The sequence below is a fragment of the Hemiscyllium ocellatum genome, chromosome 46, assembly GCF_020745735.1.
Source record: "Hemiscyllium ocellatum isolate sHemOce1 chromosome 46, sHemOce1.pat.X.cur, whole genome shotgun sequence".
Lineage (NCBI taxonomy): Eukaryota > Metazoa > Chordata > Chondrichthyes > Orectolobiformes > Hemiscylliidae > Hemiscyllium > Hemiscyllium ocellatum.
The window spans coordinates 14,362,843-14,382,174 of NC_083446.1; the positions used below are offsets into that span (position 1 = coordinate 14,362,843).

The 19,332-nt window shown below is 45.8% G+C and overlaps 1 protein-coding gene across 3 annotated transcripts in view; it reads right to left on the minus strand.

The window, feature by feature from the left end:
* Positions 1 to 3,059: 3,059 nt before the first annotated feature.
* LOC132836264 (gastrula zinc finger protein XlCGF26.1-like) overlaps positions 3,060 to 19,332 on the minus strand; it is a 155,716-nt gene continuing 139,443 nt past the window's right edge. For all 3 annotated transcript variants that reach the window (XM_060855629.1, XM_060855631.1, XM_060855630.1), the window contains one exon: positions 3,060 to 3,167. The gene's annotated coding sequence lies outside the window, so the exon portion shown is untranslated. The remainder of the gene's footprint in view (positions 3,168 to 19,332) is intronic.

Below are 19,332 nucleotides of genomic sequence, written 5' to 3' on the forward strand. Positions count from 1 at the left end.
CCTAAGGCCCTAGTATTAATTGTATAAGTTCTACCCCGTTTGTTGTACCAAAATGCAATACCTCACATTTATCCAGATTGAATTGCATCTGCAATTTTGCAGCCCCTTGACCCATGAATAAAAAGTTAGCAGATGTTACAAATAAAAAAATGGTTGAGTGCTTCTTACTGAAAATAAATGTTGCAAATTACATGGAGATAACAATGACTAGTCAGTTGGGAACACTACGAATTTGCCCCATCGAACTTGCTCCACCATCCCATTAATTCGTGAATGGTCTGACTTCCTGCTTCTTGTTGATTAACAATGTTTATCTCATCCTTAAAAATATTCGATAACTCACTGCTCTCTACCCGAACATGCACAAATCTTTGAGAGAAGAACTTCCGTCTTCGTCTCTGTCTCAAATCAGAGTCTATTTCTAAACCACGTTAGCCTGTTCTAGATTCTCCAACTCTCAGCAGCTAACCTGTCAGGCCTCAGCAGACCCTTACATTTTTTATGAGATTACCGCTCATGGTTTTAAACCGGATATGGACCCAAATCTGTCCTCATCCGATAATCCTTTCCTTCTCTGCATGGTGTTCAATGCAAATATAGCCCTGCTTAGTATTGAGACTGTGACAGGACGAATACGCTGGTCATCAAGCTCTATTACTCCATCAGTCACACCACTTGTGTAAATGCATCAATGTGATCCCCAAAAACAGCAATTAATTTCCATCTGTACTACTATCCAGAACAGAGGAGACGTTCCCCAGGCTTCTTTGAAAAGAAATACTTAATCAATTTATTACAAAACTAACTCTTAAAACCAGTGGCAAACACAAGTTAACATCCGATCTATAATCTGGAATAGCAACTATATCCCTAATAAGGGCACACTCACACAACAAAACAAAACTGCAAAGATTAACTTCTTATAAAAGGAAAGGACCAAGAGTCTGAAACCAAAGGACAGCCACAGGATGGAAGATCTTTCATTTGTTTTGAAATCAAACTGGATTAAGGGTTGGGAAGTGGTAACAGCTCAGCTTTTCAGGGTTATAGTCAGGAATATTAATATTTGGAAACACAGTGTGTTCAAAATCCATGTTTTTTCAGTAACTCAGTGCCATAAACCATGTTTCCTATCTCCCTTAAAACTTCAATCACTTTCTCCTGTCATTTGACTTTCTGCATTGAGCAGGTAAACCACAGCATACTCTGAACAAGACATTATTTTCCAAAGAAACCACACAATAAAAACCCTTTTAATTCCAGAAATTGTCTGAACAGTTCCATATCTTTCAGTGATTCACATAATTCACACTGTACAGATTCTATGATATGATTCCATAAATATGAATATATATTCCCAACACCTGAGGTGCATTCCTACAAATGCCTTGTACTTTTACAATGAGACATGCAATAAGAGCTAACAATCCAAATGTCTTAATGATTATTTGATGAATGTACACACACTTTGTTGTTCAAGGATGCCAAGATCTAGCTGAACTGCAGTTTTTTGCCATTCCTTTCCATAGTTTGCTTCTCTATTCTTTGCACCAAGTGGAAATCCCACAATTATGCTTGATCTGTCTTTTCTTTCCCCTACTCCCTATGTTACTTTGTACATCCTGTGTAAGCTCCTCATATCTTGCTCAGCAGCTTTAACTTGTTGATCCTTTCATCCATCTTAGTAGTTTAAAATTACAAATCGTTGAGATTCCAACACTTTTAAGGCACTCCACCTTAATGTTTACCAACCTGAAAATTATCCAACTATCAGGCTGCTGTACATGAACCAACCCCACAATCGATGATATATTACTGCCAACAACATGAGCATATACTTTGCACAGAAAACTTTTTACATGGCATCTTTTGAATGCTTATTGAAAAGTCAAACATGCATCTAGTCTTCTTTCCCCTTGTCACATTCTATAAGAGATCCAAGCTCCTTATTCTTCTTGGAGGGGAGGATTGAGGAAACTGGGAAGAGGGAAAGCCCCTCTCAAGGAAGTGACTTATGTTAGTGACATTAAAATTTCGCAACACTGTTTATTTAACACTGAGTTGATTTGGTTTCTGACTAGAATTAATATTCCTAAAAAGTGGGTTGAAGTTTTTAACCTCAGCAGTAAGAGATCCCAATGAACATTGTTCAGTCCTGAATGTGATTGTCATGAAGATCCCATCATTACAGTTTGTGAATTTGCTGGTGCCTCAACAGAGTGGATGAGTGAGCAAATCTCTTTCCACACACAGAGCAGATGAATGGTCTCTCCCCAGTGTGAACTCGCTGATGGGTGAGCAGAGTAGATGACTGAGTAAATGCCTTCCCACACTCCGGACAGGTGAACGGCCTCTCTCCGGTGTGAACTAGCCGATGTTGCAGCAGGTCAGTTGACCGAGTAAACCCCTTCCCACATTCCGGGCAGGCGAATGGCCTCTGCCCAGTGTGAACCTGTTGGTGTTTCAGCAGATTGGATGAATTAGTGAATCCTTTCCCACACTCGGGGCAGGTGAATGGCCTCTCCCCAGTGTGAGTGTGCCGATGAGTCAGCAGGCGGGATGACCGAGTGAATCCCTTCCCACATTCTGTACAGGTGAATGGGCTTTCTCCAGTGTGAGTGCGCTGGTGCACAGTGAGGTCAGATAATTGCCTGAACCCATTCCCACAATAAGAGCACCTGAATGGTCTCTCGTCAGTGTGAACACGTTGATGACGCATCAGTTCTCCAGAACTTTTAAAGCTCTTCCCACACTCTGGGCATGTAAACGGTCTCTGGTCAGAATGAACTCGCTGGTGAGCCAACAGGTTGCATGACAAAGTGAACCCTTTCCCACACTCAGAGCAGGTAAATGGCCTCTCCCCAGTGTGACTGCGTCGATGAGATTCCAGCTCAACTGGATAATTGAATCCCTTCCCACAGTCTCCACATTTCCAAGGTTTCTCCTCAGTGTGACTGGATTTGTGCTGCAACAGTTCAGATGATTGGCTGAACCTTTGTCCACACACAGAACATGTGTACACTTTCTCTCTGCTGCGAATGCTGCAATTTCCTTCCATGTTCAAAATCCAATAATATCTAGGTCACAATAAACTGGGCTGCTCAGTCAGGTCCTGACGTGATGTTCAGTTTGGGTTTCCAGACCGCAAATCTTTCCCTTCCAAAAGTCTATGAAAACAGAGAAAAGAAAGTGAAAGGTGACCCACTAAAACACAAAGGCAGATTGTGAAATTGATCTGAATGAACCTGGTCATTTGTGGGGCTGGGATTAGGGAAGTGACCATAAGAACAGTCAGTACCATAAAAACTCAACACTCACACATTTCTACCAGCGAAATGTCTGGCTCGACACAAGGTTTTGATGTCAATGGGAAGAGAGAAAGAGAGAGAAGTGGAACAGGCAAAGGACAACAGAGACAATTTTATATCGACAACTCAATCAGCACTTTGGCAGACTCTTCCAACTTTCAACATTTGCCTGTACGGACCTTAGCAGCCGCTAAATTACCTTTCAGATCCCTCTAACTTGCCTGACTTCCAGTTATGAATGAGCAGAAATATCTGCTATTTAAATATTTCAATATTTTCTTCAGTTTCCAGAATAAACACCCCTATTGAGGATACACTGAACTGACTCCCAATTTCACTCCCAATTGACTTTGACCACAATTTTGTATTATCATCCAGGTTGCCTACTTCCATCAAGGTAACATAACTCAACTTGTCCTCTGCCTCAGCTCATCTATTTCTGAAACACTGATGCGTTCCTTTCCTAGACGAGACAAGTCCTGACTGGTGTCCTACACTCAACCCCTTAGAAACTTGCAATAATCAATATCTCTGCTGCTGATGACATCTGCGACTAGATTTCATTCATGTCTCCATCACCACTTTCCACATTCATCATACACAGACTCCCAGTCTCAATCATTTCCCCACCCCATTAGCACTGTCCACACTGACCCACACAGGTTCCTGGTTACTCAATCCCCGAGCACACAGGCTCATAGTCAAGCAGCACCTCAATTTGGACCCTTACCCTTCTTTGCAAACCTCCCCCCCTCCACTCCGCCCCACTTTGCCCATTCCTGTTTGCAGTCAGACTGATGGTTGAATTGATTGCCAAAGACAAAGACACATCCCGCTCCTGTGGGATCGAGTGACTGACCGACTCAGATCTTGATGTGAGACTTGGGTCGAGCTCCCTGTCTTCAAATTCCGCAGTCTATGAAAAAGTAATCCCTGTCAGTTCAGGTCTAAAACTGCGGATAAGACAAACATTTCTATTGGCTGGAGTTCGCTGGGCCTGAGTTCTCTCCCAACCTCCTGAAAAATTAAAGATGTACATGCGCCCCGTTGCAACTGGCCCCGATAAAGATGGCCGCCGCGCAGACCGTTGCCTGTATAAAGATGGCCGCCGGTCAGACCGTTGCCTGTATAAAGATGGCCGCCGGGCAGACCGTTGCCTGTATAAAGATGGCTGCCGAGCACACCGTTGCCTCTATAAAGATGGCCGCCGCTCAGATCATTGCCTGTATAAAGATGGCCGCTGGGCAGACATTTTGTTAACTGTTGCCCCAAATAAAGATGCCAGGCCACCAAAGACAAGTAACCATGTCCCAGTCTGTCACAAACATAGGGCCTGCAGCATCTAGTTCACGTCTGAACACCTTCCAGAGTTTATAAATCCTGAAAGTCCACATTGGTTCTATTACTACACTCGCTTTCTTTTCCTGACCTAGTCCTGATAAAGAGTCCTAGATGCTCATTGACCTGCTTGCTACGCTTTTTCCCACCTCCACATTTTATCGACTTCTCGCCATTCTCCCTCTCCTTCCTTCTCAGACTCCCTCGCGCTTCCATCAGAGAACAGTGCGCCTGCGCAGGGAGTCGGGTGTGAGGTCATGTGATAGCACCGTGCACCTTGATTGGTAGGAGGACAAGCAGTGCCTGAGTCCTCCAGCTCCGCCCCAGAATTGTTCTGGAGCAGCGGGACATTGTGCCCATTGTGGCAACACGAGCCCTCTGATTGAGTACTTGGACTGTATTCCAGTCGCCTGCATGTTTCTCTGTAACCCTGCACATTGATACCATTTTTAAATAAATCCAACGCTCCATCGAATGCTTCTAATAAACCTGCTCTGCACTGCAGTTCCAGGCGGTGTATTCCAGATCCTAAATGCACGCTGCGTGAGAAAGTTTATTCTCACCTCGCATTTGCATATTTGCAAAACACTCTACAACGTTTCTCTCTGCTTGCTGATCCATTTCCGAGCTGCTGTGGCTTCTCCCCATCTACTCTGTCCAGACCCCTCATGATGCGGAGGTGCCGGCGTTGTGTGATTTTTAACATTTTATTAAATCTCTCCTCAGCCTTCTCTTTAAGGAAAATAGTCACAATTTCTCCAATCTTTCCTTATAACTGAAACGTTTCATCCCTGTCTTGATGACAGGTCTGCATTAGATGCAGCCATTTCGAAAGAGGGGGGAATGGATAGCAGGGAGAACTTGCGACTGTCAAGGAAGGAGAAATAGGAATATATATTTTCTCATCTGGACTTATTATGATCAATTCTTTAATCTTCTTTCTCATAGGGATCGAAGGTAAACTTTTGTAAACGGGGCAAGTGAAATCTTTACCTCAACAGATGTTTTACTGCGGTTGTGTGGGGCAGTGTTTCTAAACTTTGTCTCACACTATCCCAACGGTGCAGTGCATGTAGGTAGTTCTGCGTGCGTGTGTGGGAACTGGTTGTATGTTCTGTGAGTGTGGGTTCTAATGTTCTCTCCAGCCTTGGTATCCTGTTGCGAGGAAGCAACTTCACCATCTCCGAGGTTAAGGAGGTGGTGGGCGGGCGCCTCCTCGTCACCAACGTCAAGTACAGGAATGCTCCCCTGAGACTGATTAATGTGTACGCCCCAGTGGGTAAGAGTGAATGGTTGGCCATCATGCAGCAGCTTCCACTATTGCTGGCTATGTCCAGGCCAGTTATTCTGGCCAGAGACTTCAACTGTATCATTGATGCAGATGGACAATCTGGCGGGGGGGAGCAGTAAACTGGACGCTACGTCCAGAGCCTTGATGGACACAGTAAAAGATGCCAAGCTGCAAGACATCTTCAGATCCCTTGCAGACGGAGCGCAGCGTAGATACACCTGGTCATGGGCGGACGGGTCTATCCGCTCAAGTATCGATTACCTGTTTGTGTCCCGAACGCTCTCGGTCAGATCCACCGACGTCAAGCCGGTGTTCTTCTCTGACCACTGCCTCCTGCTGGCCGACTGTCACCTACAGGACAAGCAGCGAGCGGGTAAGGGAACGTGGAAGCTGAACACAAAGCTGTTGACCCCAGGAAACATCAAGGAGCTCAAGAGGGTCTATGCAGGTTGGAGAACCGTGAAGCCCCTCTTTGAGTCCCCAGCGGACTGGTGGGAAACAGTAAAAGGGAACATCAAGAGGTTCTTCATCCTCGAAGGTGTTCAGGAGGCGAGAGAGAGGTGGGGAAAACTGTGCCACTCCAGGAAAATATGCAGATTCTGCTCCTGCTGCAGACGATGGGGGTCGATGTCACCAAGGACCTCAAGGATGTCAAGGGCCAGCAAGCCTTGCTCTTTGCCTCGGAGGCCTCCAAGATAATCTTCCGCTCCAGGGTCCGCTCGGTGGAGCAGGACGAGACGTGCTCACGTTTCTTCTTCCAGAAGGTGCACAAAGGGAGCTCTGTGCTCAGCAGCCTGAAGGAAGAAGACGGCTCGATAACGTCATCTCAGGCTGAGGTCATGAGGATTAGTAAATCCTTCTATGCCAGTCTGTATGACACGAAGCCGACCGACAGTGCAGCCTCCCAGTCATTCCTGTCCTCTATCATGGAGGTCTTAGACGACAGAACACGCGAGAGGCTGGACCAGCTGCTATCTCTGGACGAGGTGACCAAGGCCCTCGAGTCCTTCGAAAAGAATAAAACTCCCGGAAGTGACAGCTTACCGGTCGAGCTCTATTCCGCTCTGTGGGACTTGATTGGCCAGGACCTGCTGGAGGTGTATGTCAGTATGCTTCGGGCAGGTATCATGAGTGAATCCATGAGGAAAGGCATCATCACCCTCAACTACAAGCGGAAGCAGGAGAGGGAGGAACTCAAAATTTGGAGACCAATCTCACTGTTGAATGCGGATTACAAAATTCTGTCAAAGGTAATCGCCAACCATGTCAGGTCTGCTCTGGGGTCGGTGATTCACCATGACCAAACCTGTGCTGTGCCGGGCAGGAAGATCGCTGAGAGTCTCGCACTCCTCAGGGATACGATCGCCTACGTGCAGGACAGAGGGTTGGACGCCTGCCTGATCAGCCTGGACCAGGAGAAAGCCTTTGACAGGATATCACACAGGTATATGAGAGATGTTCTCTCCAAAATGGGCTTTGGGGAGGGAATCTGCAATTGGATCAGACTGCTCTACACCAACATTGTCAGTGCAGTCTCAATCAATGGATGGGAATCAGATAGCTTCCCAGTCAGATCTGGAGTCAGGTAGGGCAGCCCTCTCTCTCCTGCCTTGTTTGTGTGCTGCATAGAGCCATTCACTGAGTCCATCAGGAAGGACGCGAGCCTGAGAGGGGTGACTATTCCTGGCAGTGGGGGCCTGCAGGTTAAGGCCTCCCTGTACATGGATGACGTTACCGTTTTCTGCTCGGATCCACTGTCCATGCGCAGATTCACGTGCATATGTGACCAGTTCGATCAGGCCTCGGGGGCCAAGGTAAACCGAGGCAAGAGCGAGGCCATGCTCTTCGGGAACTGGGTCGAACAATCCTCGACCCCCTTCACCGTCAGGACCGACCACCTGAAGGTGCTGGGTATTTGGTTCGGGGAGGATGGGGCGTGCACCAAGTCTTGGGAGGAGCGTATCAGCAAAGTGAAGCAGAAACTGGGCAGATGGAAGCTACGGTCGCTCTCCATCGCGGGAAAAAACCTGGTCATCAGATGTGAGGCACTGTTATTGCTATTAGACGTGGCACAGATCTGGCCTATTCCCAGAACTTGTGCCGCTGCAGTCACCCGGACCATCTTCCAGTTTATATGGAGATCAAAGGTGGACCAGGTCTGAAGGGACTCGCTGTATAAAGATCTGGGCAACGGGGGAAAAAATACACCCAATGCCACCCTCACCCTGATGGCCACCTTTGTGTGTGGCTGTATCAAGCTGTGCGTGGATCCCCGGCACGCAAACACCAAGTGTCACTGCATACTGAGGTTCTACCTGTCCCCAGTGTTGCGAAGTTTGGGCTTGTCCTCGCTGCCGCGGAACGCTCCGAGTAGTTGGACTGTTCCGTATCATCTGTCCTTCGTGGAGAAGTTTATGAAGAAAAACACCTTTGACCACAAGTCCACCAGGAAGTGGTCAGCATGTAGTGTCCTTGAAACCCTTCGGGAAAAGGAGAGGGCGGATTCTATTGAGCGGTTCCCTGAGCAGACTGTCAAAGCCATTTGGCAGAATGCCTCATCGCCAGAACTTTCCAACAAGCACCAAGACATGGTTTGGCTGGTGGTGAGAAGGGCTCTGCCTGTGAGATCCTTTATGAATGCCTATACTCTCAGCCACACTGCACTCGAAGCAGCTGCGGGGGGGGGGGAGGGAAACGAGGCTGTCACACACCTCCTTCTGGAATGTGCCTATGCAGAAGTCTGGAGAGGAATGCAGTGGTGTTTGTCAAGGTTCGTCCTGAGCAGCACCGTGATGCGGGACTCTGTGCTCTACGGCCTGTTCCCCGGGACACACACCGAGATGTACATCAACTGTGCCTGGAGGATCATCAACCCGGTGAAGGATGCTCTCTGGGTGGTCTGGAACCTGTTGATCTTCCAGGTGAAGGAGTTGACCCCGACTGAGTGTTGCAGATTGGCACATTCCAAGGTGCAGGACTACGTATTGAGGGACGCGCTGAAGATTGGGGCAGCTGCCGCCAAGGTGTGGTGGGGAAAGACCACCATATAATGTCTGCCTGCCTAAAGAAGAACAGGGGGCCCATGCAGTCATTTGGGCTCTGCTGATGCCTCAGCTAAAAAGTGTAATTGTACAGACCTGTAAATGGGAATGATTACTCTGTTTCGGAATGCAAAGAAATGGAATGTTTACTTGTATAGCATGTCCACTTGTATAGATCATCAAAGTATTTTATGAATAAAGTATATTTTTGAAATGAAAAAAAGGTGTGTGGTAACTGTCACTGGGTGATATCCTCCAAAAATGCAAGTTAAACAAACAGCAGAGGTTGCTTAGCACCATTAACTTGCTGGTTCTCAAAGATACAGATAATTTAAAACCAAAGTGCATCGTTGCGTATTAAATGAACTTTGAGTTCATTTGCCATTACATTTTTCAAGTCGGCATGGATTCTGATGCCCTGTATTATGTCTTGTTCTTTATACCCCCCTACCCACACATACAACTTTGACGGAATTGTGGGGTTATTATGGCACAGGAGGAGGTCTTTGAGCCTGCACAAGGTCATAGAGTTATAGAGATGTACAGCATGGAAACAAACCCTTCAGTCCAACCTGTCCACGCCAACCAGATATCCCAACCTAATCTAGTCCCACCTGCCAGCACCTGGCCCATATCCCTACAAACCCTTCCTCTTCGTATACCCATCCAAATGCCTCTTAAATGTTGCAATTGTACCAGCCTCCACCACATCTTTTGGCAACTCATTCCATACACGTACCACACTCTGCGTGAAAAGGTTGCTCCTTAGGTCTCTTTTATATCTTTCCCCTCTCACCCTAAACCTAAGCCCTCTAGTTCTGGACTCCCCGACGCCAGGGAAAAGATTTTATCTATTCATCCTATCATTGTCCCTCATAATTTTGTAAATCTCTATAAGGTCACCCCTCAGCCTCCGACGCTCCAGGGAAAACTGCCCCAGCCTGTTCAGCCTCTCCCTATAGCTCAAATCCTCCCACTCTGGCAACATCCTTCTAAATCTTCTGTGAATCCTTTCAAGTTTCACAACATCTTTCTGATAGGAAGGAGACCAGAATTACATGCAATATTCCAACAGTGGCCTAACCAATGTCCTGCACAGCCGCAACAAGACCTCCCAACTCCTGTACTCAATACTCTGACCAATAAAGAAAAGCATACCATACACCTTCTTCACTATCCTATCTATCTGCGACTCCACTTTCAAGGAGCTATGAACCTGCACTCCAAGGTCTCTTTGTTCAGCAACACTCCCTAGGACATTATCATTAAGTGTATAAGTCCTGCTAAGATTTGCTTTCCCAAAATGCAGCATCTTGCATTTATTGAATTAAACTCCATCTGACACTTCTCAGCCCATTGGCCCATCTGGTCCAGATCCTGTTGTATCTGAGGTAACCCTCTTCGCTGTCCACTACACCTCCAATTTTGGTGTCATCTGCAAACTTACTAACTGTACCTCTTATGCTCGCATCCAAATCATTTATGTAAATGACAAAAAGGAGAGGACCCAGCACCGATCCTTGTGGCACTCCACTGGTCACAGGCCTCCAGTCTGAAAAACAACTCTCCACCACCACCCACTGGCTTCTACCTTTCAGCCAGTTCTGTATCCAAATGGCTAGTTCTCCCTGTATTCCATGAGATCTAACCTTGCCAACCAGTCTCCCATGGGAAACGTTGTCGAACGCCTTACTGAAGTCCATATAGATCACATCTACTGCTTTGCCATCATCAATCTTCTTTGTTATTTCTTCAAAAAACCCAACCAAGTTTGTGAGACATGATTTCCCATGCACAAAGCCATGTTGACTATCCCGATTCAGTCCTTGCCTTTCCAAATACATGTACATCCTGTCCCTCAGGATTCCCTCCACAACCTGCCTACCACTGAGGTCAGACTCACCGGTCTATAGTTCCCTGGCTTGTCTTTACCGCCCTTCTTAAACAGTGGCACCACGTTTGCCAACCTCCAGTCTTCCGGCACCTCACCTGTGACTATTGATGATACAAATACCTCAGCAAGAGGCCCAGCAATCACTTCTCTAGCTTCCCACAGAGTTCTCAGGTACACCTGATCAGGTCCTGGGGATTTATCCATCTTTAACCATTTCAAGACATCCAGCACTTCCTCCTCTGTAATCTGGACATTTTGCAAGATGTCACCATCTATTTCCTACAGTCTATATCTTCCATATCCTTTTCCACAGTAAAAGTATCTCCCCATTTTCTGTGTTTCCACACAAGCAGGCCGCCTTGCTGATCTTTGAGGAGCCCTATTCTCTCCCTAGTTACCCTTTTGGTCCTTAATATATTTGTAAAATCCCTTTGGATTCTCCTTAATTCTATTTGCCAAAGCTATCTCATTTCCCCTTGTTGCCCCCCGATTTCCCCCTTAAGTATACTCCTACTCCCTTTAGCACCACTGATCCAGAATCTGGTTTCCAGCATCTGCAGTCATTGTTTTTACCTCCTGCTTTCTTTATACTCTTCTAAGGATTCACTCGATCTATCCTGTCTATACCTGACATATTCTTCCTTCTTTTTCTTCAGACATCCAGGATTACCTGTACCCACCAGCCTTCCCTTTCACCCTGACAGGATTATACTTTCTCTAGATTCTTGCTATCTCATTTCTGAAGGCTTCCCATTTTCCAGCCGTCCCTTTACCTGCGAACATCTGCCTCCAATCAGCTTTCAAAAGTTCTTGCCTAATACCGTCAAAATTGGCCTTTCTCCAATTTAGAACTTCAACTTTTAGATTTGATCTATCCTTTTCCAACGCTATTTTAAAACTAATAGAATTATGGTCACTGGCCCAAAGTGCTCCCCCACTGGCACCTGCCCTGCCTTATTTCCCAAGAGTAAGTCCAGTTTTGCACCTTCTTTCTGGATTAGTGGTGCTGGAAGAGCACAGCAGTTCAAGCAGCATCCAAGGAGCAGCGAAATCGATGTTTCGGGCAAACGTCCTTCATCAGGAATAAAGGCAGAGAGCCTGAAGCGTGGAGAGATAAACTAGAAAAGGGTGGGGGTGGGGAGAAAGTAGCATAGAGTACAATAGGTGAGTGAGGGAGGGGATGAAGGTGATAGGTCAGGGAGGAGAGGATGGAGTGGATAGGTGGAAAAGGAGCTAGGCAGGTAGGACAAGTCCGGACAAGTCATGGGGACAGTGCTGAGCTGGAAGTGAGGTAGGGGAAGGGGAAATGAGGAAACTGTTGAAGTCCACATTGATGCCCTGGGGTTGAAGTGTTCTGAGGCGGAAGATGAGGCATTCTTCCTCCAGGTGTCTGGTGGTGAGGGAGCGGCGGTGAGGAGGCCCAGGACCTCCATGTCCTCGGCAGAGTGGGAGGGGAAGTTGAAATGTTGGGCCACGGGATGGTGTGGTTGATTGGTGCAGGTATCCCGGAGATGTTCCCTAAAGCGCTCTGCTAGGAGGCACCCAGTCTCCCCAATGTAGAGGAGACCGCATCGGGAGCAACGGATACAATAAATGATATTAGTGGATATGCAGGAAAAACTTTGATGGATGTGGAAGGCCCCTTTAGGACCTTGGATAGAGGTGAGGGAGGAGGTGTGGGCGCAGGTTTTACAGTTCTTGCAGTGGCAAGGAAAGGTGCCAGAATGGGAGGGTGGGTTGTAGGGGGGCATGGACCTGACCAGGTAGTCACGGAGGCACCTTCTCTAGTAGGTACATCCACATACTGAATCAGAAAATTGTCTTGTACACACTTAAGAAATTCCTCTCCATCTAAACTTTTAACACTATGGCAGTCCCAGTCGATGTTTGGAAAGTTAAAATCCCCTACCATAATCACCCTATTATTCTTACAGATAGCTGACATCTCCTTACTAGTTTGTTTCTCAAAGGGGGTCAATAATACAATCCCAATAAGGTGGTCATCCCTTTCTTATTTCTCAGTTCCACCCAAATAACTTCCCTGGATGTATTTCCGGGAATATCCTCCCTCAGCACAGCTGTAATGGTATTCCTTATCAAAAATGCCACTCCCCCTCCTCTCTTGCCTCCCTTTCTATCCTTCCTGTAGCATTTGTATCCTGGAACATTAAGCTGCCAGTACTGCCCATCCCTGAGCCATGTTTCTATAAATGCTATGATATCCCAGTCCCATGTTCCTAACCATGTCCTGAGTTCATCTGCCTTCCCTGTTAGGCCCTTTGCATTGAAATAAATGCAATTTAATTTATCAGTCCTACGTTGTCCCTGCCTACCCTGACTGTTTGACTCACTTCTGTTCTCAACTGTACCTGTCTCAGATTGATCTCTTTCCTCACTATCTCCCTGGGTCCCAGCCCCCAACCTTACTTGTTTAAATCCTCCCAAGCAGTTCTAGCAAATTTCCCTGCCAGTATATTAGTCCTCTTCCAATTTAGGTGCAAACCGTCCTTTTTGTACAGGTCACTTCTACCCCAGAAGAGATTCCAATGATCCAAAAAGGTGAATCCTTCTCCCATACACCAGCTCCTCTGCCATGCATTTATCTGCTCTATCCTCCTATTCCTGCCCTCATTAGCTCATAGCACTGGGAGTAATCCAGATATTACTACCCTTGAGGAACTCCTTTTTAAATTTTTGCCTAACTCTCTGTAATCTCTCTTCAGAATCTCAACCTTTTCCCTTCCAATATCGTTGGTTCCAATGTGGACAATGACCTCTTGCTGGCCCCTCTCCCCGGTGAGAATGTTCTGCACCCTCTCTGAGACATCCTTGATCCTGGCACCAGGGAAACAACACACCATTCTGCTTTTTCTCTGTTGGCCACAGAAATGTCTGTCTATACCTCTCACTACAGAATCCCTTAACACAATTGATCTCTTGGAATCCGACGTACCCCTCGTTGCATTAGAGCCAGTCTCAATACCAGAAACTTAGCTGTCCGTGCTACATTCTCCTGAGAATCCATCGCCCCCTACATTTTCCAAAACAGCATACCTGTTTGAAATGGGTGTATCCACAAAAGACTCCTGCCCAAGGTGTCTACCTCTCTTACTCATTGTGGAGTTAACCCATCTATGTGACTGTATCTGAGACTTTCCCCTCTTCCTATAACTGCCATCCATCACATACTGTTGCTGTTGCAAATTCCTCATCGCTTCTATCTGTTTCTCCAAGCGATCCACTCGATCTGATAAGATTTGCATCCAACAACATTTATGGCAGATATAATCTGCAGTAACCCTTAAACTCTCTTTAAACTCCCACATCTGACAGGAAGTACATATCACTGCAAAGGCCATTTTTGCTCCTTCACAATCTACAGACCCAGAAAATAACACCGTCTTATTCCTCTACAAAACACTGCACCAGGTTAAATTAATAGCTATGGCTTATATTTTAACTTTAATCAAGAAACTTATCTCCACAAACATATAATCAAGAAAGAACCCACTGTACTCACTTATACAGCCTTTCTCTTGGACAGACTTAAAATAACAGTTAACTTATCTGATTCTGTGCTGTGAACATCATCCAAACCGGTTCCTCCAAGATTAGTTGTGAAATTCACTGTTTGTTAGTTTTCCCAGATGCACTCCGATGCCCATCGATACATGAATTCAAAAACAGCAAAGGCGGTAACTGCGCAGGTTCTCTCTCTCTATCTCCTGCACTGTCCTCACCATGTGCTTCCTTTGTCTGTTCTTCTCCCTTTTAAAACTGCTGTTGTTTTGACTTATTTTTTCCAAAGTTCCAAAACAATGCAACAGCATATAAAACAGTAATTACTGCTGCTGGAATTCAAGGAAATCACCTCCAGCACCTAAAATATCTCAAAGAAAGGAGCAGCTCTTACAGCCAGAAATTTTTCTCATCCTCCATCTTGGATTACCCTCCAGAGATTTGTTTCATTCACTCACGGGATGTGGGCAACACTGCTTGGCCAGCATTTTATTGCCTGTCTCTAGTCGCCCTTGAGAAGGTAATGGTGAGCTGCCACTTTGAACCACTTCAATCCACATACTGTAAGTAGACCCATAAAGCCAGTAAGGAGGAAATTCCAGGATTTTGACCCAGTGACAATGAAGGGATAGCGAAGGAACAAGTCAGAATGGTAAGTGGGTTGGAGGGAAACTTGCAGGTGGTGTGATAATGCATTGAGAAGTGTGTTCTGCTCTGGTTTCTTTTAGAAAGAAAGATTGGAGGACAGGTTATGAGCGGTCTATGAGAAGATAAACAACTTGTGAGGCCTTCAGGATTTTCTTTTAAAAGTTGGAACAATAGAAGCAGCCTGAGTGGGTGTGGTTAAGCTCTCACAGATCCTCACCTCTGGAATTCTGCTCTTTTGTCCATATTTGAGCCAAGGCTGTAATGAGATCAGATGCTGAGTGTCTCTAGCAAACTCAGTTGTGCTGAGGTCTCAGCAGGGCTGCTACATGCTCTTTGTCTCTCTTGCTCTGGGGAGCTGCTGCATGTATTTCTTTCTTGCTGATAGGATTGCACATGAGCAATCTGTTTTTCTGAATTTGCCTTTTTGCTAAGAATGTATATATGGGATGTTACTATATTGGAACAGTTACTGTTTAATAGAGTCATAGAGATGTACAGCATGGAAACAGACCCTTCGGTCCAACCTGTCCATGCCGACCAGATATCCCAACCCAATCTAGTCCCACCTGCCAGCATCCAGCCCATATCCCTCCAAACCCTTCCTATTTATATACCCATCCAAATGCAATCTATTATTCTGTTACTTTTTCCAATAGAGATAAGTTATTCTAAGTTCCTCTTTTCTTTGGAAACACTTCACATCAGCTCTGATGAAGAGTCATCTAGTCTTGAAACATTAGCTTGCTCTCTCTCCATGGATGCTGCCTGACCTCCTGCGATCTCTGGCATCTTTTGTTTTCACTGCAGCATCTGCAGTCATTTGCTCCTTCCTTTTACTTTTGTCATATTTTAACTATGGTATGAATAAATTATGTTTCGCTTAACATCGAGTTGTTTGACCAATCAAATTGCATTTGGTACACAGCACCTCACATTTACCTTTAAAATAAGAAAAACGTAAAGTCTGGGCTACCTTCTTAATATATTTTGAGGGTGTCTGGTCTGGTCAGATCCATATAGTGCGTGTTTCCAAGTATCTGCTGTACTCGTACTTCTACATGGAAGTGGTCGGGGGTTTGGGAAATGCTGTCTAAGGTTCTTTGGTGTATTTCTGCACTGCGTCTTACAGATGGTATAAACCGCTGCTACTGAGCTTCAGTGGTGGAAGGAGTGGATGCATGTGATGAGGTGCAAGTCAAGCAGGCTGCTTTGTCCTGGATGATGCCAAGCTTCTTGAGTGTTGTCAGAGGTGCACCAATCCAGACAAATGGGGAGTACTCCGTCATAAATTTGACTTGTGCCTTTTAGTTGGTGGATAGGCTTTGGGGACTGCTTCAGTATCTGAGGAGGCACAAATGGTGTTGTGCAGTCATTGACAAGGCTAGATGACTGACCTCCAACCAACACAACCATCTTCCTCCATGTCATTCATAACTCCAAACAGCGGAGAGTTCGCTCCCAGTAGCCATTGATTCCAGTTTTGCCACACTCTGTTGAATGCAGCCTTGGTGTCAAGAGCTGTCACTCTCACCTCACCTCTGGAATTCTGCTCTTTTGTCCATATTGAGCCAAGGCTGTAATGAGATCAGATGCTGAGTGTCTCTAGCAAACTCCAAACTGGGCGTTCCTGAGCAGGTTATTCAGCCGAAAGCACAAGAACAGGAGGGGCCAGTGCTCTGAATATGCTCAGTGTCAGTCACGGGGACAGCCTGAGGAAGAACGGATGGTTTGGGAGGAGATTGTGAGGTAGAGTAGAAGTGGAAAACACGGCATCGGGGCCTAGTACCTTTCACCCATTGGATACCAGAAACCCAAGCTAAAAATAAATAATATTAAAACAAATGTGCTATTGCTGTGCATCCTCCAGCCTCCTCCACCATTCAGCACGTCAGAGACTGGTCATCCTGGTTGCCTGAGTGAGTTCTGTGAAAGCCAGATCGGCGGAGACACAGAATCTTGAAGACAGCTGCTACTCATAACAGGAGAGAGTTCTAGCATGAGGTGACCATGTCGCCAACCTGGATCAGGCTCTGCGAAAAGACGGGCAATTCTCTTCAAGCATTCTCTTCAACCAGACTGTGCAGAGGAGCTGCATGTCACCACTGACATCGTGCAGCTGAAGAAAGACACACCTCACCAGGGCAGATCACCAAACCATCGAGTCCTGGGGGAGGCTTGAGGCCCTGAATAAGAGCCAACAGGTGCAATGTTAATCCTGTGGGTGGAGGCAGGTTACTCAGGAAACTGGCCGCAAGCCATCTTGGTGAGGATATGAGCCAGGCAACCTGCCTGTTGCCAACACTGGCTAGTCATATTCCGAGGGCTGGCATCATATGGCCTCCTCCCTTCTCAAGCCATTTCCCCAGAACCCGACCTTTCAGAGTCTGAGAGAAGCAGAGCACAGCCCTAGAGTGTACCTCTCCTCACCACACCACCCCAGACTCCTGACACTGGAGATCTGACAGGAACAAATCCCAGGGTTGTCCCACTCACCACACTCCTGCCATAATTTTCCCAATCTTCTGACCATTAATCCTTGTCACATTGTACATCTTTCAATTTGATAATGTCCTTAACTCCCTTTGTTGGCCATCAATGGTTCATCATCTGAAGAGTGTTCATTTTCTAACAGAATATTTCTTTATTGAGAATGAGTTAGGAAGCATCTCCTTCAAAGTCTCAAGGGACTGAATAGCCTAATCATAACCCTATTTCTGAATATATATTGAACAATATCCTGTTCAGTACAGCATGTATATTGATGAGATAACACAGAAGAGGAGGAGTTTCAGTATCCCAATGGCCAGAAGAGAGAATGACTGAGGAGGGAGAGTGTGTGGGACGGTGAGTTAAATTTCTGGAAAAACAAGAGAGAAAAACATGCTCCAAAGAATCTCAAATTGTCTGTTCTGAATTTCTAACCTCTACTGACAGACATAATCATCAATTCCGTGATTTCTCCAGGATAAGAGGAGACTAATGGATGTTCGGTTACCGATTGCTCCATTCTTGGGTCTTCACTCCTTTCTAGCTTGAGATTATTTCAGTTCTCTTTCCTTCAAATGCTCTATCTTCCTAAGACCCATCCTTCATTTTGATAGAAATGGACTTTTTCTGAATTAAAAGCAGGAAACATTGGAATAATGTTCCATACTTTTCTGAATGTCCATTGATTTTGTCCTGGATGATTTGGCTTCGACTTTTTATCACCACTGATGCTCAGTTGATTGGCTGCCATTGCTGTTCTTTCTTACAGGGCTGTAACATTTACAACATATCAGTCCTTTTGAACCCCTCTGATATGGAAGAATTGGAAGATTGTGGCCAGAGCTAGGAGTTCCATGTGAAAGATTTCTGGCATAGTGTAGCAACCCTTCAATATCCCATTGGAGGGCCAGTCTTCACAATGGCCTCATGTACATTTGTGGTTCCCATTGCTATGGAGGCAGACGATGAAGAAACTAAGGACTATTGTGATGTCACGCAGGCCAAGTGCTGGGATGTTGTGAGGGGAGTCTTCATTTTATTTGAGATGACAGGAGGGGATAGATCATTACTAATAGATGTGTAATCGAAGTTAATGGGAAAAAAAGTAAGGCATCACCTGAATTTCAGAAAACATCAAACTTCTCACATTCTGTTGTTAATCAGGAACAGAGATATCTGTACTAATACTGGTGGTGTGTCTGTATCTTAATACTGTCTGCAATATACTGATGCTCTTATCAAATGCTATACAAATAAGCTATACAACTTTTGATGCCACCCGGTGGACACTGCTGCTTGATAAAGCACGGGGAAGTACTACAGGATGCCCTGAGCAACTAAAGTGTCAGATGCATCGTGTCACGTGAAGGGGGAAGCTGATCGAAACAGAATGTGCAGAGCGTTATAACGCCAGCGGGCATCTGGATTATACACCCAGCATGCTCCCGCTGCACCACCCTCCTAGTGCAGCATGGATGCTTTTCAGACCAGTATTCCATTTTCCATCTGGCTGGTGGCACAGACTACCCAGAATGATGTCGAACGATCTTTGCTGCTGTTGTGTCATATTCTGTTGACTTGCCCTAGCCATGTAAGTATAACCTTTGCCTAACCTCTCACATTTGGTTGGTCCCACTCTGACTTCACTCAGAATTACAAATTTGTCACGGGGCAGATGGAGGACCTGAAGGCCATCTTATCTGCAATGGCTCTCCACAATGAGTAAACAAACATCTCTTTTAGTGTCATTCTTTTGTCTTGTCCCTGTAAATCTACACATTGTTACTTTTAACATAACCATCCATT